The sequence below is a fragment of the Garra rufa genome, chromosome 6 (genome assembly GCF_049309525.1).
Source record: "Garra rufa chromosome 6, GarRuf1.0, whole genome shotgun sequence".
NCBI lineage: Eukaryota > Metazoa > Chordata > Actinopteri > Cypriniformes > Cyprinidae > Garra > Garra rufa.
Genome location: NC_133366.1, coordinates 54,528,790 through 54,555,945, shown reverse-complemented (window position 1 = coordinate 54,555,945; position 27,156 = coordinate 54,528,790).

Sequence of the window (27,156 nt, the reverse complement as noted above, 5' to 3'; positions counted from 1 at the left end):
GGTTTTTGTTTGTCCACCCGCCTCTTGAGGATTGACCACAAGTTCTCAATGGGATTAAGATCTGGGGAGTTTCCAGGCCATGGACCCACAATTTCAACGTTTTGGTCCCCGAGCCACTTAGTTATCACTTTTGCCTTATGGCACGGTGCTCCATCGTGCTGGAAAATGCATTGTTCTTCACCAAACTGTTGTTGGATTGTTGGAAGAAGTTGCTGTTGGAGGGTGTTTTGGTGCCATTCTTTATTCATGGCTGTGTTTTTGGGCAAAATTGTGAGTGAGCCCACTCCCTTGGATGAGAAGCAACCCCACACATGAATGGTCTCAGGATGCTTTACTGTTGGCATGACACAGGACTGATGGTAACGCTCACCTTTTCTTCTCCGGACAAGCCTTTTTCCAGATGCCCCAAACAATCGGAAAGAGGCTTCATCGGAGAATATGACTTTGCCCCAGTCCTCAGCAGTCCATTCGCCATACTTTTTGCAGAAGATCAATCTGTCCCTGATGTTTTTTTTTTTTTGGAGAGAAGTGGCTTCTTTGCTGCCCTTCTTGACACCAGGCCATCTTCCAAAAGTCTTGGCCTCACTGTGTGTTCAGATGCGCTCACACCTGCCTGCTGCCATTCCTGAGCAAGCTCTGCACTGGTGGCTCTCCGATCCCGCAGCTCAATCCTCTTTAGGAGACCATCCTGGCGCTTGCTGGACTTTCTTGGACGCCCTGAAGCCTTCTTAACAATGCAGTGAAAAGTTTTTTTTTTCGGGATTAAGTTAATTTTCATGGCAAAGAAGGACTATGCAATTCACCTGATCACTCTTCATAACATTCTGGAGTAAATGCAAATTGCTATTATAAAAACTTTAGCAGCAACTTTTCCAATTTCCAATATTTATGTAATTCTCAAAACTTTTGGCCACAACTGTATACAGTAGTCAACATTCGAAGTGGATCAAAAAAGTTAATCAAAAGTTGTCCTAAGATAAGAATGGGTATTCTTTTTGGTTTTAGGACAAATTTGATGAAAGGTTTTGATCCACTTCGAATGTTGACTACTGTATATTTCAAGCATTTTTCAGCATGAATTTTTTCCATAATAGAATTTCATTATATGAAATGCAATCAAATAATAACAAATAAATGAAATAAACACATTGTATTTACATGCATTTATTAAATTATACATCATAAATGGTCTTCTATGGCATCGTGAAGCACCTTTATTTTTAAGAGTGTATTCCTTTAAATGTGTATCTTGAATGAAATCTAAGTAGCTTTGGCTAAAAGCATGTACCAAATACACCTGTGAATTCTTGTTTGACGTAGAACTTACATTAGGCTAATGAGCTGTATTATTTGGGGCAACTCTTTAAACATTTATTAAATGTTGTTTAATATGTAAAGAGCCCTCTGGCGGGACTTATGTAACGTGTGTTTTGTCTGTACAGACGCCATCAGGCTAGACTTTGCTCTAAAGGGATAAATATTTATCTGTGCCCATCACAAGTCTCTAGTGGGGTGCAGGTGGTGTGCACCTGTCCTCAAGACCACATTCCTGCCCTCCCGCAGCATCTGATGACGCCAGACCCGTGCTACCACCCCTCGGGAAAACTAGCGTATGGTTTCCTGGATCGCTGGGATGTTTGTCTCCAGGCAACGCTGACATACAATCCTTACATTTCTGACATTCACACAAAACTACTCAAAATAAAGTAATAAGCCAGCCGAGACGGTGCGCTACAGTGGTTTTATTGTGGCTGAGGGGTCATGAAGCAGATGTTTACCACCCTTTACTGTAGTAAAATCAGTAGGTCACCCAACCAGTATTTAATTGTTCATGCAAGACGTTGCAATCATTGCACATCAAAATATTATTATTATTTTTTTTACAAAAGGGATTTTATGTAAATAAAAAGCACATTAAATGTAAGGAAAGTGCCTAATTTTAAGGTTTCAAATAAGTTTTTGGAGAATAAAATATAAACATTTGGTTGAAATAATGTTACGTTGTCATTCAGTGTAACACAATATTTATGTAAACATTCAAACAACAATATAAATATAAATATAATATATAAATACAATAAATATATATAAATACAATATAAATTAAAATATATAAAAGAATAAGGGAGCATATTAAATTTTATTGTGTTTTAAATGAGTAAAAAAATCTTACTGGCAAATTAAGAAAATGTAGAATTACAACTTATTAGTAATTGGGGTGAAAGTAATTTGTCATAAATTGATTTTTTTGTGAATATGCTTGACAAGATTGTTACACTGAATGACATTTTAGTGGGTGTCTTCTGTAAATTAAGGGAACATGTATGATATTTATTTAATTTTTGCTCAGAAAAACAAAAACAAAAACAAAAATGCAATTAAATTAAACAGAAAACTTTTTAATTTTTTGGGGAAAAACAACAACAGTTTAAAGCAGTATTAAGAAGAAGAACATTTTTTGTCTAAATGGTTCCATAAGGAACCTTTAAAATTTGAAGAACCTTTCTGTTTCACAAAAGATTCTTTGTGCGAAAGAAGTCTTCAGAATATAAAAAGGTAAGAAAGAGTTGGTTCTTTAAAGAACCTTTGACTGAATGGTTCGTTGTGGAAGCAAAAATGGTTCTTCTATGGCATCGCTTGAAGAACCCTTTAAAACACCTTTATTTTTAAGAGTGTATGATGTATAATTAAATAAATGCATGTAAATACAATGTATTTATTTAATTAATTGTTTTATTATTTCAATGCATTCAATTTAATGCAATTCAATTATGCAAAATTAATGCTGGAAATGCTTAAAATATACAAAATATTCTTCCAGTAATGTTAATAGGATGTTCATTCAAAGTTATTTGGTCTTTTAATAACATTTTCAAAACATTAGCACAAAAATGTTACCTATAAGTCATGTATGCAAGTTTCTCTGAAAAATTTTGTCAAATGTTGGATGGTTTAGAGAACATTTAAAAATAGCATTGTTTGCAAAGCAATCAGATGGAATGTCCCCTTAATGTTGTCCAAGAAAAAAAAAACGTTTAAACGTTTGAAAATAGAATGTTGAGAACATTGAGAAATAATGTTTTGGAAACATTCTTAGAACAATATTTGAATATATTTGATGCATTTAATTTAGAAGTATTGGCTCTGAATTTGGTTCATCCAATCAGATTTGAACTAATGTGAGTTGTTCAGTTGCCATGGACGGATTCGAGGTTGGTGGGCGACTCGTGTTTGCACTGAACACAGCTGTGTGACTCCAAGAGAAGACAAATGGAGGCCTAATGTCAACAGGCCATTATACGTGCACACAAATATATCATGAGAGAGACTCGGCTCATATTTATACGAGTATATGAGGATCTGTCTGATGTGTTCGTGTGTAAAGTCTCACTCGAGTGCAAATTATGAATTGCAAACTCTTGCAATTTGATTAAATAGCAAGTACTGATTCATTTCTGTCTCTTTTCATTCCTCCCGAGGAATTTCAGTTGCTGAGCTGTTAAAAAGCAATGCATTTTTCGATGTAGGCCTACAGGATCTAACTCTCTAGGACTAGAATGGATGAATATGTGTTGCGTAATGCTGTAGTTATTACAATATTGAATACATTAGTACTTTTATTTTTGAATTGCAAGTTAAAATGCGAACGCACAATATAAGAGCACACGTTTGACGGGAAATCAGTATTGCTGAGCTCATCGCTTTGCAGAAACTTCATCCAATAAAACAATTTACGACCTGTGCTGATGTGCAGCTGGCTGCACCATCACTAATGGCTTTTAAATGTGCTCCTTCTGGGCTCACGGAGAGAAATACACGAGAACAGCCCGTGATTTATGGCTCCGCTTACCTTTCACCTCAACTGCAGCGCTGCTCAACATTCTCCCTCCGCTCACGGGCGAGCGATGTGGCCGAATCCGTGCTACTGTGTGTGATTTTTATTGTGATCTTTGGCACAGTCGCATGCAGGGTCTTTCTCACAGGTGCCAGTGGAGATAAAGCATGCTATGCTTCTGATTTATTGAGACAAACAGATCATATCTAATAAATGTGTTGCTTTTTTCATGCCCACCCATGCAGAATTTGCCAATCTTTTTATTAGTCGCAACTCTTGCGGAGCATGACCTCATCAGCGTTTAGGTTACTCTCAGGACTCATTCAGTCACTGTTAACCAAGATAAAATGAATGCATGTCGCTCCTCAGACTAACAGGGAACCTTCTCAGAACATTTGGCCAACGCTCTGGCAAGATTCTCTCAACGTTCTTCCAGTAACGTTACTAGAGTTAGTTGTTATCGGGTATATTCTTAAAACATTAGCCCAAAACATCATTTATGCATCATTTTTCTTCTGAAACATTTTAGCTGGATGTTCAACTAACATTTATTTATTTATGTATTTATTTTAATGTAGCTACTAGCTACATTTAGAAAAAGTTCAAAAGTAACATTACCAAAACATTTGCAAAATTATAAAATAAAATGTTCTGTTAAATGTTCGTATAACCAAGATAAAAAAGTAAAAACATTTAAGAAACTGGACATTCAGAGAACATTCTGACAAACATTTTTAGAGAACATTTCATAACTTAATGGAAAATTAGCAAAATGTTCTTAAAACTTCATCATTTAGACAAATTTTTTGAATTTTTTCAAAGTAACAAATGTTGCTTGGTCATTAATAATGTTTTCTTAATGTCAAAACACAAACGTTATTGATACATCATTCATGGAATGTTTTTTATCTAAAATGTTGTGGTTGGAGGTTCCTCTAATGTTTTTTTTTTTTTTTTTTTTTTTTAAATGTTACTAGTTTCAGAAAGTTCAAAAACCATTCAAAAGCAACATTCAAAAGTAACATTCCCATAATTTTTTGCAAAATGATAAAATAGAATGTTTCTTTAACGTTAGCATAAATATTAAAAAAAAAAAAACTATGACCGTTCAAAAATAGTGTTTCATAATTAATGTTAATAAAAATGTTAGCAAAATGTTTTTAAAACACAATTTTGTTAGCTGGGATTCTCTGGTATGAACAAATGCTTTGAAATGAAGCCATTTTAGTGAAACTTTTTTTGAATGTTCAAAAGTAATATTTGCAAAATGATAAAATAGAATGTTTCTTTAACGTTAGCATAAATATAAAAAAAAAACTATGACCGTTCAAAAATAGTGTTTCATAATTAATGTTAATAAAAATGTTAGCAAAATGTTTTTAAAACACAATTTTGTTAGCTGGGATTCTCTGGTATGAACAAATGCTTTGAAATGAAGCCATTTTAGTGAAACTTTTTTTGAATGTTCAAAAGTAATATTTGCAAAATGATAAAATAGAATGTTTCTTTAATGTTAGCATTACCACTTAAGAAACTTCAAATGGTCAGACATAATGTTTAACATTTAATGTTAATGGAAATGTTAGCAAAATGTTCTTTAAACATAGTTTTGTAGCTGGGATTCTCTGGTATGAACAGATGTCGTTTCAGTAACATTTATAGACCAGATAACTTTCTATTAATGACTAAAAAAAGTTATATAAATTCTATTAGTGTCTTAGAAACCGTGCAAAAACATTTATTTATTGTTCATGAAACATTGCTTTAAAATGAAGCAGTTTTAGTCAAACATTTTTTAAATGTTACCACTTTTTAGAATGTTCAGAACACATTAAAAAGTAACATTTCCATAACGTTTGCAAACGATAAAATAGAATGTTTCCTTAACGTTAGCATAACCATTTTAAAAAACTGTGAACTTTCAGAAATAGTGTTAAACAATTAATATTAATGAAAATGTTAGCAAAATGTTTTTAAAACCGATTTTTATTAGCTGGGATTCTCTAGCATGAACAAATATTGTTTCAGTAACATTAAAGACCAGATAACTTAAAAAAAAATTCTATTAATGTCTTTTATCTAACAATTTTTAAATGTTACTACTTTTTAGAATGTTCAAAGAACATTCAAAAGTAACATTTCCATAATGTTTGCAAAATGATAAAATAGAATGTTCTGATAACGTTCGCATATCAATTTAAGAAACTGCAAATGTACAGAAATAACATTTAACAGTTAATGTTAATGTAAAATGTTAGCAAAATGTTCTTAAATCATATTTTTATTTGCTGGGATAGTGTTTGCATAACCATGAAAAAACATTTAAAAAAATGAGGGGAATAACATTCAGGAATAACATTTTTCACTGCCAAAAATGCTTTTCTTACTTAGATTTTTTGTCTTGTTTCCAGCCAAAATATCAAAAAATTCTTGAATCCGGAAGGATTATCTAGACAAGTAAAAATTTGTCTTGTTTTTAGTAAAAACAAGTCAAAATTAGGTGAGTTTTTGCTTAAAACAAGCAAAATAATCTGCCAATGGTGTAAGAAAAATAATCTAGTTGTCTGCTTGAAATAAGACTTTTTTTCTTACCCTATTGGCAGATTATTTTGCTTGTTTTAAGCAAAAACTCACTTAATTTTGACTTGTTTTTACTAAAAACAAGATAATAATTTTTACTTGTCTAGAAAATCCTTCTTGATTCAAGATTTTTTAGATAATTTTGGCTGGAAACAAGACAAAAAATCTAAGTAAGAAAAGCATTTTTGGCAGTGTTGTAACTTAATGGGAACATTAGAATGACGTTCTTGTAGTGTGTTTTTGTTAGCAGGGCTGTGTTTCTGGAGATTTGAGATCATGTGTAATCATGATTCACAAGCATCAAGGTTCACAGACAGATGACGCCCATTTTACACCAATGAGATGCAAACGATGCATGAAATACCTCAACGTTTACACTGCTTCAGTAAAGGCCAGAGCGAGAGCACAAAGACATTTGGAGGAGTGCCGATGGACGTGCCGATAGCGTCGCGCAGGGCTGCACAGGATAAGCAAACACCTACTACGAGAGCGAGCCCGTCTCCTCCTGTCAGATTCAATGTTCTTTCCTCAACCCTTCAGAGGAATGTCATGTTCCCGTGGCAGAGACGAGAGTTCAGGTTCTTATCACGACTGAGACCGAAGGTTCAAACGCTCGGTTTACAGCAGTGATCTGAACCAGAGCTGAAAGCGGTTAGCCTGATGCCAGTGTTAGCGATTATCTATATATAGTGTCATCTGAGGTCTCTTTGATGCCCACCTATCGTCCATAATCTTTTCGTGACCTTGCTAATTGTCTGAATCCTTGTTAGATGTACACCGGCCACCAAACGGCCGATCTCGCTTATCGCTCTGATTCCTAGTCATGTTCTTAAACAATGATTCCTCTTTGGTCTCAACTGTTGAAAACAACAGCATGTGTTGTTTTTGGTGGCATAGGATCTAGGAAGGCTTTTTGATTACTTAATCAGCATGCAAATAAAAATAGACGTTATTGTAAACAGTTGGTTCATGTGTTTTTTTTGTTTTGGCCATGTGATGTTCAATATCTCTGAAAAAAATGCTTTTCTTGCTTAGATTTTTCTTGTCTTGTTTCCAGCCAAAATATCTAAACATTCCTAAGTAAAAAATAGTAAAAAATATTTTCAAATATAAGTCAAAATTAAGTGAAAAATTAAGTTAGAAAAGGAATTAAGAATTAAGTTAGAACAAGCAAAATGATCTTCTGTTTTCAAACAGAAAACAAAATTATTTTTCTTACCCCCATTGGCAGATTATTTTGTTGCAAGCAAAAATGCACTTAATTTTGGCTTATTTTTTTCTGAAAACAAGACATCAATTTGTACTTGTCTAGAAAATCCTTCTTGATTTAAGATTTTTTTGGTATTTTGGTTGGAAACAAGGCAAACAATCTAAGTAAGGAAAGCATTTTTTTTTTTTTTTTTTTTTTTTTTTGCAGTGTGTGATGTTCAATATCTTACTTGCTTTCCTTACTTAATTTTTTTGTCTTGTTCAAATAATTCTTAAATCAAGGAGGGTTTTCTAGACGAGTAAAATTTTTTTTTATTTTTTTATTATTATTTTTTTTTTTATTGTTTTCAGGAAAAAACAAGTCAAAATTAAGTGAGTTTGTACTTTGGACAAGCAAAACAATCTGCCAATGGTATAAGCAAAATTTTTTTTTAATTAAATAAAAACAGAAAACAAGATTATTTTGCTTACCCCATTGGTCGATTTTTCTGCAAAAACACACTTAATTTTGACTTGTTTTTTCTGAAAACAAGAAAATAATTTTTACTCGTCTAGAAAATCTTTCTTGATTTAAGAATTTTACATTTTTGCCTGAAAACAAGAAAAAAAAATCTAAGTAAGAAAATTATTTTTTGCAGTGATCATAACTGGATCTTCTTTCTTGTGACGTATGCAGGTCTTCTCCAATCATTTAGTCTCTTAAACTCCACCCCTGCAAGCGTACGCTCATCTGCATACACTTTTAGAGCCCCGCCTACAACTCAACATCCAATCAAAAACTAAATCGTAAAACTGAGCCGGAAAATTAGCGTTTTTGAAAAATGATATTTGATTCATATTTTATTCTATGTCCTCTGTAGAAATAAATAAATAAATAAATAAAATAATAATAATAATAATAAATAATAAAATGGCATGAATAGACATCAAAAAGGTAAAAACAATTGGATTTTTTAAATCACCAATCAATTTTTAGGTTTCAGGATTTGTTCATACCAAACTTTGTTTAAGGATGATTCTCAACTATGTAATAAAACATATAACAAAAATGATTTGAGTGTAAAAATGTCTATAAACTGAAAATGCATAATAAAAATGATTTTAGTCCTGGTGTCCTCTACATATAAAATGATGTCCTGTTTCATGAAAAGGAAGTCATATTTGGATTTGAAAACCCATAACATTTTCCTGAGGTGTTGCTTTTAGATATAAACAATTAGAAAATTATTCAGATTTAAATGACAATTACAAAACATGATCATATTTCCATAAGGATGTACAATTTTACACTAAATACATTGTAGCCATCTTTAAAGACCAAGGAGAGGGTGTCCAAACATTCGGTGTCTCTAAAAAGCCCTGAATGTGCTCTGCACAAGATATCCAGGATTAAAACTGTGACGTGAGTTATCTTAGAAATTCACTAAAATATCCATAATGTCCACCACAGAGCCAAGAACTCCATAGCTGGGTCTCAGGAGGCTATATAAATAAATAAAGAAATAAAATCCAATTATGATTTCAGTACATGTTGTTTTTTTTAATGATGTTTTGTCTAAACAACAGGTTTACTAAAGTTCTCAGACTATATATCTTTCTTATCCCATTGGCAGATTGTTTGCACTTGTTTTATGCACACTAAATCTTAGATTTATGCTTACGAACAGAAAACAAAACTGTGCAAATGTGGTCATGTTGCCTAAAAAATTACATTTTACCACAGAGACAAGTTTACTAATGTTTGCAAAGTGCAAATATGTGTTAATGTCTAAGCTGAGAACTACTGAAACATAATTCTTATTCTAGGTCGCAGATGAAACCCGATGACCCGTGATGTTTCTGTGTTGTGTTCATGTTGACGTCCTGCTGCTGGAGTTTCTCTGTTGCTGTTTCTGCAGCGAATCTGTCAGTAAATCCAGGTCAGCCATGGGTTTGGCACATGAGCTCGTGTGTTTGGCTCAGGCCTTGACAGGCACGATACGCAGAGCCTTTGCTGAACCTGGCTCTGCAATCCGTGCAATGCATGCACATATCAGTTACCATTCGTAATTTGTCGTATTAAAGCATCCACTCTGTCTGGCAGTTTGCTTGTGTGTGTTTCTGTGACTATGTGAATGTTAGGAGGACAGGAGAGAGAGTAATACACTCGGGTTACAGGGACGGTAGACAGGGCTGTCGTGTTGATGTGCCGCCTGGAGCTGAAGCAGCTGACTGCGTTTGATTGCATTGACCACATGTCTGTCCACTGCCAACTAGGGATGCACCAAATGTTTGGCAACCAAAATTATTTGGCAGAAAATAAAAGAATAAACGAAAAGGCTGAATACATTATACCGATCAAATAATGCAGCAAACATTTCGGCAGTCTGGAAGCATTTAAAACTGTCAGAGAAAGATGCAAAAATCATTAAAAGCACCGACAGCAAGAGACTGTTTAGAACCGCATTGCATGTCTTCAATGAAAAGAGAAAGAGCTGGTTGTTGCTGGTTACTGTATGATGACTGAAATCACCAAATGATGATCTTAAACCATCAGTAAATAAACTACAGAACGTTATGTTGTCTGATACATGCACAAATTGTGTTTATTCTGACAGCGCTGCAGCAGCTCCTTAGCCAGGGTTCAAAGCACAAAAATCTGCTGCTGTCAGCAAACAGTAGTGCTGAGGTCTTCTTGCGGCTTTAGGCCAAAATAAAAGTCAACATTCATAAATGTTAGCATTGCAATTTTACTGTTGTTCTGTCAAATAAAATAAAAAAGTAAGACAAAAATAATAACAACAATCATTCCAACAGCTCTATTAATACATTTATTCTAACATTCTACTTTTGCTCAGCAAGGCTGCATTTATTTGTACATTAAAAACACATGTCTGATTGAAAAAGGGAGTCTTAAAATGGCCAACGGATATTACTTTACTAACTTATTATTTTTAGGTTAAATTGTGGTTTGTTGGTAGGCTGGTATGGCTACTAGAATGTTAAAAAATGTAGTGTTAAATAAATATTTTTAAATTGTTGTTTTGTAATTGTTTTTTCTTTTCTTTGAAAAGTAAGACAAAACTGTAAAAACAAATATTGGCTATTTAATTTATGCAATAGTGAAATTAGCAAAATACATGGACAAAACATGAAAAACCGTGTTATCGACACTCAGCCTTTTGGCCCAGTGTGTAATTTTGTTTGGCTTTAGCTTCGGCCAAGAATTTTCATTTCGGTGCATTCTCACTGCCAACTTACTGTATGCAACCAGAGTCAGTGACCATATATGCTCTATTTACATTGTTTTGTTATTGAAAACTAACAATTTGTAAAAGTTCATAATTTATATGAAAATGGCTCAGTCTTTGTTATGTCTCTCTTGCTTTAAAGACCTCGGCATAAAAGCACAAAAATGATCATGTCATCTAAAGCATTAGCCATTTGATAGCTGTTCATTGTTTCACATTTAGCAGAGTGTGTCTGCTTAGTTTCAGGTTTAAATGAAACATTTGTCTAAAATTGGAATATGGAAACATATTTAATTCAGTTGTCAAATTCATTTAAATTGCTCTTTTCACAATATACATTGTTGCAAAGCAGATAAACATGATGTGAATGTTTCTAATATCTTGATATCGCCATGCATTATAGTTGCATTTATTAAATAAGAGCTGTGTGAATGTATAATTACATTTTGCACCGCAAGCAATCAAGCCATTGGGATTTGAGTTAACTCTATGCATGCAATAAAGTTGGACATGCTTATATATAACTTTATATAAAGAGCTGGGTGATAATATAGATCATTTTGCTATATTATAAAATCCTATAAATCCAACTTTTTAAATATCACTGGATGGTAATATATACAATTATATATGATTGATGATATAAATGGTTAACAACCCATTTTAATTCTGTATTTACTTGTAATGTTCCCAAGTCACTATTAATAAAAAAAAAAAAAAAACGTAGGCCAACATCTTATGAAAGATATAAGCACAAACCCTATTTTTAAAGTGCACTAAAGAATCATTCACAATGAGACAAGGAACATGCATTCAAATAAATATTCAGTATTTTGTTTTGTTTTTTCAGAAACTAAATGTAGTGAATTTTGTTTTGATGTTGACTTAAAGCTTGTGTCCGTTCTCTTGGCATGACAAGACAACCTACCCGCTGTGAGGAATCTGCCTACAGTAGAAAGCATCTCCGATGGATTCAGCACATGCTGGAGGATGGAGAATCCATGAGACCGATTATAGAACCATCAAAAGTGTCATAAAATCGGAGAGATCTGGCCCAATAATGACAGAATAAGGGAAGTCAAAGGGTGCAGATGTCAAAACCTGGTACCGAAAGTCCCTGGAAAGAACGGTTTGAACCCTTTCTGACCGGCTTTGAGATTTGAAATATTCCAGTTGCTCCTCATGGAAATCAATGTGACACACGTCAAGCAAAGATCAGGCCATCTGAACTGTTTGAACAAACTCCTGACCATAAATTATCATAAGCGGCAAATTTAGCAAGGGTACGTTTGCATTGCATCTTTGCAAAATAGTTTAACAAAATAAACCTCCAATCATGTAAAAAGCTTATTTTTCCATGCACACACAGAGCTGCTGGTTGTAAAACCGCCTCTATATTAATCATACTGTAGGTTTATAGAAGGAAAATTATGTCCCGTGGCCTGATGATGTGAATATATTCTAATGGAAGGTGATGTTTGACATACAAGTACACAAATGTCTCCAGATACAGTTATTCGAAAATGAATTTCACTTTTCCCTCACTTTTTTGTGGTTCTGTGTAAAATAAATCTGACATCTGACAGATCCCCTGACATAATTATAAATGGAATCCTCCTCCATTACCCAGATTAAACGATAAAATAGATTTACACTCAAAGCTTCAAAATATAGGTTACAGCGTGAAAGCTGGTAATGGAGCCCAGTGCTGAAACAGATGAGATTATCCAGTTCCCTTATTCTGTCATTTTTACAGACCAGATAAATTTGGATGAACATTCTATTAATGTTATTAGAAGATTACCTCAGGAGCAACACAAGAGCCACACGATCATTCTGGGAACATGTTCGGTCTCTCAATAGCTGCAAAATGTGGCCTCGTGTACTCGATAACGTCCCTATAGTTAGATATCTCTTCAGTCGTGTTTTCAAAAATCTGCTCTGTGTGCAACATCCCTGACCTGAGCTCAACATGAAGAGTAAACAAGACTGCAATTCATAGCCCAAATGTTCATAATTAATTCACTTGATTAACTCCAAAGTAGGATGCAAGCACAAATTTAAAATCGGGGCACCATAAAAATAACATTTACCTTAAATGATCAACTTTATATCTTGTTTATTAGTTGTGTCCCCTACTCAGTCATAGAAAATGCATTTGTGACCCTGGACCACAAAACCAGTCTTAAGTAGCGAGTAGTAGGGGTGTATTTGTAGCAATAGCCAAATATACATTGTTTGGGTCAAACTTATTGATTTTTCTTTTATGCCAAATACCATTAGGATATTAAGTCAATGACATAATCCATTAAGATATTTTGTAAATTTTCTACTGTAAATATATTAAAACTTAATTTTTGATTAGTATTATGCATTGCTATAAATTCATTTGGACAACTTTAAGTGGGATTTTTCTTTAGTATTTCGATTTTTTTGCACCATCAGCTTCCAGATTTTCAAATAGTTGTATCTTAGCCAAATATGGTCCTGTCCTATACAAACCATACATTAGTGGAAAGCTTATTTAATCAGCTTTAGATGATGTATAAATCTCAATTTTAAAAAAAAATTGACCTTTATGACTGGTTTTGTGATCCAGGGTCACATTTGAGTAGTTGACAAATAATATTGACCCAGATAACAAAAATGTTCTAAGAATGCCTCTCTAACATTCCCATTAAGAACATTTCTGACAAAAATTGTCTTGGTTATGCGAATGTTAATGTAACATTTCATCTTTACCAAATCATTTGTAAACATTATGCCAATGTTACTTTTGAATGTTCTTTGAACATTCTGAAACAACTAATTGTAACATTTAAAAATGTTAGATGAACGTCAACTAAATCATTTCAGAACACGTTTGTTCATAATGTTGAAAGAACCTTGATACAATGGATGCTGATTTGGTGGCCAGTGTTTTTTGAGCAGTTTTAACGAAAGCAAAGTGATATTTCTATGACATTATGAAGTGTTCTTGGTCCCACGTTTAGCATTTGGTTTAGTGTTCACATGGGTGTGAGCAAAAGCCTATACAAGTTATATGGTGAATGAGATAAACTTTTCCCATCTCAGATGAAGTATGTATTTAGAAAATAACACGAGAAAGCAATGCAATATTTATCCATTTATCGCTCTGGAATAATGGTTTGAAATGGTCAGTCACACTAGTAAATGTGCTACTGATCACAAACGCAATAACAAACTATGAGATGCTACTATTTTGTCTCTGAATGAGCAACATGATCAAAACTTTGCTGTTTCACACAATCTACTAATTTCTTCTGTCGATAGTTCTTCTGTTGATTGATAGTTTAGAGATTTTATCAAGTAAAAGCTCTTTTAATGCAATTGTACAAACATCCACCTTCAGCTGGTGCTTCAAGTCTTTTTTGCTGTCAGATCTTGAGTGTTTTTTATCAAGTACACTCATTAAAAATAAAGGTGCTTTAAAAGGCTCTTCAAGCTATGCCATAGATTCATAGAAGAACCATTTTTGGTTCCACAAAGAACCATTGAGTCAAAGGTTCTTTAAATAACCATCTTTTTCTTAATCTAAAATCACCTTTTTATAATCTAAAGAACATTCGTTTGCCACAAAGAACCTTTTGTGAAGCAGATGTTAAAGGTTCTTTATGGAACCATTTAGACAAATGGTTAGAGTCATATTTCCAGATGAACACTTGCTGGACTGAAGCTTAAAGGCTTTACTTGATTCTCCATGAATAATTTTTAGTCTCAAATCTGATCACCAGGATCTTTTTTGAGGAATGTTTGTTTCCAGAAGCTTTACTTTTACTGTTCCTCAGTGGAGAAATGACCTTCTCAAGCTTCCAAAACATCATTTGATGAACGTTCATTTGTTCATCTCTGAATCATCAGTGGAATGCATTGCATTATATGTTTGGATCATTTTAATCTCATCTTTCTAAGACATATTGTTGGACTTATAAAGTGCACTGCAAAAAATGCTTTTCTAGCTTAGATTTTTTTGTCTTGTTTCCAGCCAAAATATCTAATAATTCTTAAATCAAGAAGGGTTTTCTAGATGAGTAAAAATTACTGTCTTGTTTTCAGGAAAAAAAAGTCAAAATTAAGTGCATTTTTGCTTGAAGCAAGCAAAATTATCTGCCAATGGGGTAAGAAAAATAATCTTGTTTTCTGTTTGAAATAAGATTTTTTTTCTTACCCCATTGTCAGATTTTTTGGCTTGTTTTAAGCAAAAACTCACTTAATTTTGAGTTGTTTTTTCTGAAAACAAGACAATATTTTTACTTGTCTAGAAAATACTTCTTGATTTAAGAATTTTTAGATATTTTGGCTGAAAACAAGACAAAAAAGCTAAGCTAGAAAAGCATTTTTTGCAGTGTGATGACTGATGTTTATAGAATTTTATGTCAGTATCTGCTCTACTGTTATAAAGATCTCATTGATTAAGCTGTTTTTGGCTTGAAAAACTTGATGGATTAAATACTCAACAAAAAAACAAAAGAAAACTTTTTATTACTTACTGTAGTTTGTATGTTTTTTATTTAAATTATTTCATATGTAAGGCTTTGCAGGGATAAAAGAATCCCAGATTGTGAGCCAACTGCATGTCACATTTACGGAGATGAAATGAGTTGCAGACATGTTTCACATCGACACTAATGCAGATTTCAGTGTTTTTCTCTGGTCTCTTCTGGTCTGTTTTCATTCGGAGCCATTCAGGGTTCAGAGAGTTTAGCTCAGGAGGGTTTGTGGACCGAGTTTGACCCAGTACAAAGGTTCAGTGGGGTAACACCGGGACGGCGCACACACACATTTCTCTCCGAGGGCTCAGAAATAATATCCTTAGATGGTCCCTGAGCCTGCACTAGTAAACAGATTTAAACACCTGCCGGGCTGCTCTTGTTCTGCTCAAACTATCTCTGTGAACACACTTACATTAAACCAGCAGAGCACATGTACTGTCCATTAGATATGCAATTCAGTTACATTTACACTGCTGCAAATTTAAGGAGACAATGCAGGTCAATAGGATAAAAATAATAATAAAAAAAAAACAACTAATAGTTATCACCTTACTTACCCAGTTGATTGATTACATTTATAATTGCAAATATTTTGTTATACAGTGCCTTGCATTTAATTTTTTCACATTTTGTTTTGTTGCAGCATTATGTTAAACTGCTTTAAATTAGTTTTTCCCCACATCAATTTACACTCCATGCACCATAATAATGACCAAGCAAAAACAGATTTTACAAATTTATTAAAAGTAAAACACTGAAATAAGTAGATTGCATAAGTATTCATACCCTTAACTCAGTATATAGTTGAAGCACCTTTACAGCCTCAAGTCTTTTTGGGTCTGATGTGAGCATCTTTGCACATCTGCATTTGGCAATTATCTGCCATTCTTTGCCTCACCTTTTCACCTCTCAAGCTCTGTCAGCTTGGACATTTTCTAGAGTCCTAGTTGTTCCAATCGTCTTCCATTATGGAGAATGCTTCTGTCAATCTTCAATGCAGCAGATTTGTTTCTGAGCTCTTCTCTAGATCATCGCCTTAACGCAAGTCTGTCACTGAGCTCTACAGGCAGTTATCTTGGTTTTTGCTCTGAGATGCATTTTCAGCTGTTAGACCTTTTCTGAGAGGTGTGTGTCTTTCTAAATCAGACTCAATCAAATGAATTTGCCACAGTTTAACTCCACTCCAAGTGTAGGAACATCTAGAAGCAATATGAATGCTCCTGAGCTAAATTTTTTTTATTTCTAATAAATTTGCACAAATGTTACAAACCTGTTTTGTGCTTTGTCATTATGCTGTATGAGGTGTAGACTGATGTGGGAAAAAAAAGTAATTTAAAGCAGTTTAACATAATGCTGCAACAAAACAAAATGTGAAAAAATGAAGGGGTATGAATACTTTTGCAAGGCACTGTATATGTTACGTTTAAATATGCAAATGAAATATGCGCAAATTTTCATACATTTCTAGTACAAAAATCTAAACATTGGATGAAGTCAGTTTCAAAATTCTTGTTAATTTTTTTTTAACAGTCAAATATTTTGATCTCATTTTGTCACTCCACAATTGAGAAAAAAAACAGGAACAGACAAAAAACTATGTGTTTTTTACCATTTTTAAAATAAAATATATAAAATCAAGCTAATTATATATGAACAAATCCCTCTGTAAAGACCTTCAGGATATAGACAGGAATATAAATGTAAAGCTCGGTGTGTGTGTGTGTGTGTGTGTGTGTGTGTGTGTGTGTGTGTGTGTGTGTGTGTAAGTGCTACTGAAGTGAAGATTTATGGCTTTATTTATTTTGAGAAAAAGGCCTTTAAAAACATGTATTGCAATTGAAATCTATTGACACAAATAGATAAAGTGCTATAAAAGAAACACTTAGCAGTGTCTTTTGTGTGTTTTCTTTACAGTAGTCTGAAAAAACACTTCATGAAAAAGCAAAAAGCCCAAAATCTCACCTTAACTAAAATATTTTTGTTCATTTTTCTAGATTTCAGTCATGAAAGTATACATCTATTGAGCTTCAGCACATTAGTGCTGAAGGTTTAAAAATTAAAATGATTAAATATTGTTACAATTTAAAACTGCTGTTTTCTATGTGAAATTATGTTACAATTTAATTTGTTCCTGTGATCAAAGCTGAATTTTCAGCATCATTACTCCAGTCGTCAGTGTCACATGATCCTTCAAAAATCATTCTAATATGCTGATTTGCTGCTTGAGAAACATTTCTGATTAATAACAATGTTGAAAACAGATGCTGGCCAATATTTGTGTAAAAACTGTGATGCATTTTATTTTTCAGGATAAATTCAAAGTAAAAAAAATATTTAAAATATAAATCTTTTGGAACTTCACTGACACTTTAAATCAATTTAATACATCCTAACTGGATCTTTATACAGTATATAACATTATGATGTAAACATAAGGCTGTAATATTAGTTAGGCCTCAGGCAGTGTTATATAATGCAAAATTAACTTTATCATGTTTGTTTTGCCTTTTTCTCTCTCTGCAAGATGTAATATGCAAGGAACTTGACACATAACACAAACACAAGCAATTACTGTGATATATAATTACTCTGTAATATTACATTTATTCTAAACTGCCGGCAGTTGTTCATGTATTACTCATAATTTAAGGTTATTTAATATATGTGTGTGGACCGCAGGTTCCTGTCTGACTGGGTGGTCTGTTTGTACAGTTTATTAATAAGAAATGTTCCTGTATTCATATAAAACACACACACAAACACAGATCAGGCTATCTGCGCGATTACTGCTATCACAATGAAGACCAAATGTTGTAATGAAGCCGTCATCAGATGCATATGTTTCTCCTCTTCAGCATGTGCACACACAGATCCTGATAAAGAGCTGCAGGGTTTGTTGCAAAAAAAGAGTCGTTTCAAGAAACAGTGTTTTGTGCTGCGTTTTTACTTAATTTGGCTCCTTATGTTAAGCAAAAGCAACGATAGCAGCAGCTGTTATTTACAAGTAATCAGAGACCAGATCTTATAATAGGACATCATGTCTTCAGGGGAACACACAATAAGATGTTTAGCAGGCTTGATACACTACTGTTTTCAATCTAACCCATGCACTATATTCTTCTGAAGTTATACGATGATATTTGTGAGAAACTGACCCATATTTAAGTCATTCACTGCAAAAATGCTTTTCTTACTTAGAATGTTTGTCTTGTTTCCAGCCAAAAACATCTAAAAACTCTTAAATCAAAAAGGATTTTCTAGACAAGGAAAAAATATTGTCTTGTTTTCAGAAAAAATAAGTTTAAATGAACTGATTTTTAGCTTGAAACAAGCAAAATAATCTGCCAATGGGGTAAGAAAAATAATCTAGTTGTCTGCTTGAAATAAGATTATTTTTCTTACCCCATTGGCAGATTATTTTGCTTGTTTTAAGCAAAAACATGCTTAATTTTGACTTCTTTTTTCTGAAAACAGGATAATTTTTTTTCTTGTCTAGAAAATCCTTCTTGATTTAAAATTTTTTAGATATTTTGTCTGGAAACAAGACAAAAAATCTAAGTAAGAAAAGCATTTTTTGCAGTGTTGTTACTTGAAAAGCTTTTTGAACATACTGTAGATGTGATAACGTACTATCCAAACTTACATTTTTATAAGTCATTAATGAAAACATTTTGTAATATTATTTTGATGTACATTTTTTCCATGGTAATGCCATGTCTGATTTTAAAATGATTTTCAAAGGGTGCATTTTGAGATTTTAAGTTTTTAAGTGATATATAACATTTTATGGTTTCTAAAGTGTCAAACACTGCAAAAAAATGCTTTTCTTACTTAGATTTTTTGTCTTGTTTCCAGCCAAAATATCTAAAGATTCTTGAATCCGGAAGGATTTTCTAGACAAGTAAAAATTTGTGTCTTGTTTTGAGTAAAAACAAGTCAAAATTAGGTGAGTTTTTGCTTAAAACAAGCTAAATAATCTGCCAATGGGGAAAGAAAAATAATCTAGTTGTCTGCTTGAAATAAGATTTTTTTTTTCTTACCCCATTGGCAGATAATTTAAGATAATAATTTTTACTTGTCTAGAAAATCCTTCCTGATTCAAGATTTTTTAGATATTTTGGCTGGAAACAAGACAAACAAATCTAAGTAAGAAAAGCATTAATGCATTACTTTTCCTATAATTTGTAACAAAAAAAGTGGTAAAATATCTGTTTAGGAGTCTTATACCTTTCCAAGGATATATAGTTTGTCATGCACTGTAAAAAAGAGTTGATTCAGCTTTTGAAAAGTGTTCATGCTGCCTTAATTTTAAGTTCAGTCAACATGAAATGTTAAGTTGTACTACATGAAAACATGAATATTTGAGTTGACTTAAACTTTTTTTAAGGCAGCACAAACACTTACCTTTTTAAGTTGAAACAACTTTTTTTTTTTCTTTTTTTTACAGTGTGATTAGATTAGGATTTATTTGTAATATGGAGAAGTAAACTATTTTGAAGAGAGTTAAGAGGTTGATGTCTCACTGACATTGCAAGGTGTGAGATTGACATTAAATATGAAATATTGCAATGCAAATAAAATTATAATGAAAAAAAAATGAAATAGCTAGTATTTTTTTTTTTTACAACTAATTACAAAGAAATGGCAAGTAACAATGAATTAAGTTTGCATTTTTCAAGTAAAAAGGTGTTTTCTTATAAAACAGCACTATTTCTCTTTTGTGCATGTGAGATTTTTGGATCACTTTTAAACATGGTTTTGCATGATAATCATTAATATTCATGCTAGTACATGCATATTTTTAAACAAAAGACATAAAAAGCAGAAAATGGCAATAAATCAACGTTTGTTTCAAAAGTTGTCTTACGTTTTCTGAATCAGTTACTTACACCAAAATAATTATCAGCAATAACTGAACAAAAATGCTGAGAAGGAAGAGTGAAGATGGAAGGTAATGAGAGGGGAAAAACTCTGCACCTGCATATAAACTCTCCAACCTTTACTACATATTTAATCAGGAGAGTTTGAATAATCCTGATTTAAGTAGAACTGTTGTGCTGTAATGGCTCTGTAAATGCAGTATTTGTTGTTGTTGTTGTTGTTAGCTGCGCTGTGATGGAGGGAACGAGTCTTATGACCTCCAGATGTGCGAGCGGCAGAGATCACGAGAGATGGTGGAGAATGAGTCAGACGGGCCCAGATAATGATGCAGTCCATCTACAGATGTGTGAACTCCATCCTGGATGTTAACACTTCAGAGCGACCCTTTAGTTGCTTATTTATTTGCTTTTGACCATTGAAGCCTGAGACTTCACAGCTGCAGCGAAAACAGCTGGACTGTCACTTAAAGTGACACTGATTTGGTGTTAGTAAGTAACAAAAATAATGACAGTGTTAACACTTTTTGACCAATGAATTTCCATGGTCTTTCTGAAAGAATCTGATTTCTAAACTACTGTGACTGATTCGTTGAAAAGAACCGACTCAAAAGAATAATTCTCACACATTGGATGTCAAGTTTTAGTCTGCAAAAGTGATGTCTTTCTAATTAAATATTTTAGAGTAAAAGTGCAACTTGTAAAATACACACAATGTGTTAACACTATGAAAATGCTTAGTTGGGTTTTTAGATTCTATTCATTGTTATGACTGTTTCAGGCCTGGAAAACACTAGAAACGTCTTTGTTGGCCACAAAATAAGCAAAATTTCCAACACATAGCATTGGTTTTATAAGTTAGACTTAAAGTATATTATTATTAGTATTCATTTGATTTAAAGCTTTTAAAAACATTAAAGATAAATGAAGAGTTCAGATGCAAAAGCTTTAAAGTGCCATTTGAAAATTTCTTCTAAAATTAGATTTTTTTTTAAAAGGGTCTCATGTGTAGGTTCAATAATTTCACTTTAACAGCAATGAATTGGGCTTTCATTGGCATTAAAGTTAAAGTAAATATAGGAGCCTGAGAAAAATGCTAATTTTAGAAGAAAAATGTAGAGGCGTTTACATCTGAACCCTTAAAATCTCACCCACCATAACCTTTTGAACTCTAGTGTACCTATTTATTTATTTCATTTTATAATTAGTATATTAATGCTTCAAGATAAGCCTAACAGAATGTTTAGTTATAATAATTAAAGTTTTTATTTTATTTTATAAAACAACCACCCTATGTGTATTTGTACACTGCAAATTAATACTATTATTAGTATTAATTTGTGTTAAAGCTTTAAAAAACATTAAACATAAATGAAGAGTTCAGATGCAAAAGCATTTAAGTGCCATTTGAAATGTTATTCTAAAATTAGCATTTTTTTTAATGTGTAGGTTCAGAAATTTCAATTTAACAGTAAATTTCAAGTTAAATAACTGAACATAAACAGTTCAGTTCAGTTTTGAAGGTTTTTGCATCTGAACTCTTCAAATCTTACCTACCATAACTTTTGAACTCTAGTTCACCTATTTATTTAATTTTAGTTAATTAGTTAGTATATTAATGCTTCAAGCTAAGCCAAACCACAGAATGTTAAGTTTTATAATTATAAAGTGTTTTTTTTTTTCTTTAAAAGCTTTTGAAAACATTTTATTTTTTTATGTCTTGTCTCCAGCCAAAATATCTAAAAATTCTTAAATCAAGAAGGATTTTCTAGACTAATAACAATTATTGTCTTTTTTTAAGGAAAAAAAAAAAAAAAAAACTCAAAATTAAGTGTTTTTGCTTGAAACAAGCAAAATAATCGGAGAATCTGCGACTATTATTTAGCTTGTTCTAAGCAAAAACTCACTTTATTTTGACTTGTGTTTTTCTGAAAACAACAAAATAATTGTTACTTTTCTAGAAAATCCTTCTTGATTAAGAATTTTGGCTAAAAAACTTCTAAGTAAGATTTTTTTTTTAAATTATTATTATCTAAAATAATTCTATTGTTTAATAACAGTGTAGTCAGTGAGTAGTTTACATGTAGCTCTATAAGTTTTGTCGTTGTAAAAACATTTATGTTTGAAAGTCATTAAAATCTTGATGCTTTTTGTAATTGCTGAATGTGAAATGTAAACAGCTGACAATCACTCTACTGATATCATGAAACAAACGATCTTCACATAATGTTCAACCAAGCAGCTGTAGATGGGTCTGATGTAGAGATACTGCAGTTATTCATCCGTTCTCTGTGCTGACAGACTGCTGTCATATCAGACAGGTGGATGTTCTCAGAGACAGTCACACATCCTTCCTTTAGCCTGAAGTAAAGTGCAGATAATTCCTCCATTGTGCTCTCGTTCAGGAGGCCAGAGCGGGAGGTGAAGTGGTGCGTTTTACACCTTCGTCTGTCCCGATGGAGAACACAATGTGGTGTTGTTCTTGGATCCGTCTATTCTAGATTTGAAAGGTCTAATCAAAAAAGAATTTCACCCGAAAGGGATGAAAAACGAACCGCTGTTTTGATTGAAAAGGCTGGAGGTGTTAGAAAGAAAGCTTAGTTCGGATTCGATTCATGCAGAAAGCTGTTAGATGTACAGTATATAGTAGGACTGAGTGATTTGTTTATAATGTTAGGTTCTTGTATTAGTTTTTAAATATTCTCACAATGCTACTGAAGGCCATTTCCAACTTAAAAACATAAAATACAAAGATAAACTAGAGTTTGGGGTTGGTTTTTGCGTTAAGGCTGCATTTATTTGACCAGAAATACAGTAAAAATTGTGAAATATTATTTTAGTTTAAAATAGCTGTTTTCTATTTGAATATATGTTGAAATGTAATTTATTTCTGTGATCAAAGCTGCATTTTCAACATCATTACTGCAGTCTTCAGTGTCACATGATCCTTCAGTAATCATCCTAATATTCTGATTTGCTTTCAAGAAGAATTATTATCAATGTTTAAAACAGTTGTACTGCTGAATATTTTTGTGGAAACTGTGATACTTTTTTTTAGGATTTACAAATGAATAGAAAGAAACAATTGTAACATTGCTGTTACTTTTGATCTTTTTAATGTATCAATTTCTTTTAAAATTCAAAACCTCTGTGACCTCAAACTTTTTTAATTAGGTGCACTTTAGAATCGTGGGATTTCAGTGAAATTTACTGACTTGTTCATATGATAACATGGAATTTTGTGGTTGTGAGGTGTTCCCACGTCTGTCTTATTCACCTTATCCAGGTATTAAAGAACAAACTTTTTTTTGATTGTGGGAGACGATGCATGACACTAGATGAATCCTCTTCATATCAGGTGTTAAACACCTGGAGAGCTTTGATTAGGGTATGATTGTCATGCTGTAAGCAGTCTGACCCCAGACTTTTAATCATTTGAAAATATGATTCAACATTGATAATAATCATAAATGTTTCTTGAGCAGCAAATCAGCATATTAGAATGATTTCTAAAGAATCATGTGATACTAAAGACTGGAGTAATGATGCTGAAAATCCAGCTTTGATCATAGCAATCAATTACATTCTAACAGATATTCACACAGAAAACAGTTATTTTAAAATGCAATAAAATTTTCACAATATTACTGATTTTATTGTATTTTTAATCAAATGTTTTGTCATGCAGCCTTGGTGAGCAGAAGAGACTTCTTTCTAAATATATTTATTCCAAAGGTTTGATTGTTAGTCAACTGATGTGTTTTCATTAAGGCTTTTCAGTCCAATTGAACCATCAATATGATTAGATTGCATGCAACAAACTGTTTCAGATTGAAGGCAGATGTCCGATATCAATGTTCTCTTTTCTAAAGCATTATTGAGGGTATTTCATCATCTGTAATTGTGGGTGTTCATGTTCTGTTTGTGCTCGACACGTATGAACGTGTACGTCTGCAGCTGTTGTGGTTCTGCACGTCTGTGTTGCGTCTAGACAAGCGTGTTAAACGGTGATGGAGAACACGCCGCCCCTGAGCACGTCTCTCCTGTCAAAAGTCCAAAATGGGCTTTGAGGGATTTGGTGAAGGCCGGTCTTGAGGCCTTTCAATCAACGTCTCAGTCGACAGCGTGCGGAAGAGCACGTGAGCGGCCAGATAAGCGATCTTGTGTCGACAGAAGAGCTTCAGAAGCAGATGGACCAGTCGGGTGAGTCGGACCCCGATGGGGAGATTAGTCTCCTGATGTAACAACTGTCCCCAAAAAACCCGAGGGGCAAAAGAAGAAAGGCGATTGATGGAGGATGGAGGGCGGGAGTGGGTTTAGTGCCATTCATCAAGCCGTAAAAGCTCTCTAGAACATGTCCGGGGTGAAGGGGGCCTGCTTTTTTTTTTATGAGGGCTACTTAAGAGGTTGTTCCTGATGGTGAGATACAGCGGTGAAGGTATGAGAGTGTGTTTAGGGCCCCTGCAGTCCATATAACAAGACAAGCCCATATTTTAAAACAAGTCAGTCGCCCTGAACTCTGACCCTCGGTAGATACGACTTTTGTCAGAGGATGCCACGTCAAACACTCGAAGAAGCTCGAAGAATCAAGCATCCTTCGGAACATCTGCTCACTGTATTAGTGAAAGCAAAAGTTAGTTTTGGCCTTTTATTTTTATTTGGCTTGTTCAGGTGGGGGTTTAAAAGATAGTTAATTGACAATTGACATTGACACTATCAGATGAGAACACAACTTGAAAACTCTTAGCAACCCCATAGAAATAATCCAAAACACATAAAAAAATGTTTAGTAACTGCATAACAACACCATAGAAACCAGCCAAAAGACCATAGAAATCGCTTAGCAATGCAGAACCACTCAAAATACCTAGTAACCCCCTATAAACCACCCAAAACACCCTAGAAAACTTCTAGAAACTGCATAGCAATTCCGTAGAAACCACTTATCAATGCAGAACCACCCCAAACACCTTAGAAACCAGCTATAAACCATCCAAAACACCCTAGAAAACCCCTAGCAACTGCATAGCAACTCGCTAGAAAGTACTTAGCAATGCAGAAGCACTCAAAACACCTTAGCAACTCCCTAGAAACCACCAAAAACCAGAAACCTTACAAACCACTTAGCAATGCAAAACAACTCCTTAGAAATCACCCAAACACTTTACAAACCACATAGCAATGCAAAACCACTCAAAACACTCTAGCAACCCCTTAGGAACCATCTGAAAACACCATAGAAAAGTCCTAGCAAGTGCATAGCAACTCCCTAGAAACCACCCAAACACCCTAGAACCACTTAAAACATCCTAGTGACCCCCTAGAAACCATCCAAAACGCCATATAATATCCTAGCAACGCCTTAGAAACCACCCAAACACATTAGAAACCACATAGCAATGCAGAACCACTCAAAACACCCTAGCAACCCAATAGAAATCATTCACAACACCCAAAAAACTCCTAGCAACTCCCTAGAAACCACCCAAATACATTAGACACCACCTAGCAATGCAGAACCACTCAAAACACCCTAGCAACGCCATAGAAATCATTCACAACACCCAAAAATCTCCTAGCAACTCCCTAGAAACCACCCAAATACATTAGACACCACCTAGCAATGCAGAACCACTCAAAACACCCTAGCAACGCCATAGAAATAATTCAAAACACCATAAAAACTCCTAGCAACTCCCTAGAAACCACACAAACATCTTAGAAACCACCCAGCAATGCAGAACCACTCAAAACACCCTAGCAACGCAATAGAAATAATTCAAAACACCCTAAAAAACTCCTAGCAACTCCCTAGAAACCACCCAAATGCATTAGACACCACCTAGCAATGCAGAACCACTCAAAACACCCTATACTGTAGCAACCCACCCTTAACCACCCAGAACACCCAAGAAAATGCAAAGCAACTCCCTATGCATCCTTAGAAACCACCCAAGACATCTTAGAAACCACCTAGCAATGCAAAAAAAATAAAAATAAAGAAACAACCTTTTTGGTTTAGTTAAATTCGAATTGTATTTAGACATGCAAGGAAAATCGGAACCTGGATAAAATTCCTAGAAATGAGTGTCGGGGATTTCAATTTCCTAGAAGCATTCCTTCTTGACAGACAAAATGTTGATATTTCCAGGCTAGATAAGTTTCAAAATCAGACAAGCATGACAGGCGTTGTGTTACTCCTTTAACATGATTGATTTAATAATGTACAGTGCTGTGAGTCATACAGTAAATTGCACCATTACTTTATCAGAGTTATGTGTACAGTTAACCTGCAATAAACCCACTGTACAACCCCCCCCCCCCCCCAAAAAAAACAACAACCTCTAAGCTAATGATGAAGCTTGACATATGACAGCCGTATGGTTGGGGAAGTTAGAGAATCAGTTATTACCATGCACTTAAAGGTCTGAGATGATGGATAAATGGACGTAAGCTACCCTCCCTGTGCTTTTAAGGTTTCAGTGTCTTTACATCCATAAGAATTCCTTATCTTCACTCTCTTTCCTCCTCTAACATTTCCACCTAATATGCTGTTTGCTTTTCTGAGAGAAGAGAGCTCCTCAGAGCATGTAGCATCCCGTCTGTCTGCACTCACAAAGCGTCTCTATTTCATATGTGCCTGAAGACCAAGAATTTGCCCAGGATATTCATGTTAATCCTCAACTGAAGGTGTAGGTTTGGTTTTACTTTTTGTTGGGACACTTTGAAAGCAGCAAAACTGCATTTGTACGGTCAAACCATCTGCTACAGTTAATCAATTTCTTGTTTGGAAAGAGTCTGACCATATCTGTATAAATTGATATGTTTATTGTCATTCTGTCTACCAACAAACTAATGAACAGTTTATATTTGACCTGTTATTTTCTCCACATTACTGCCTGTTGCTTTGG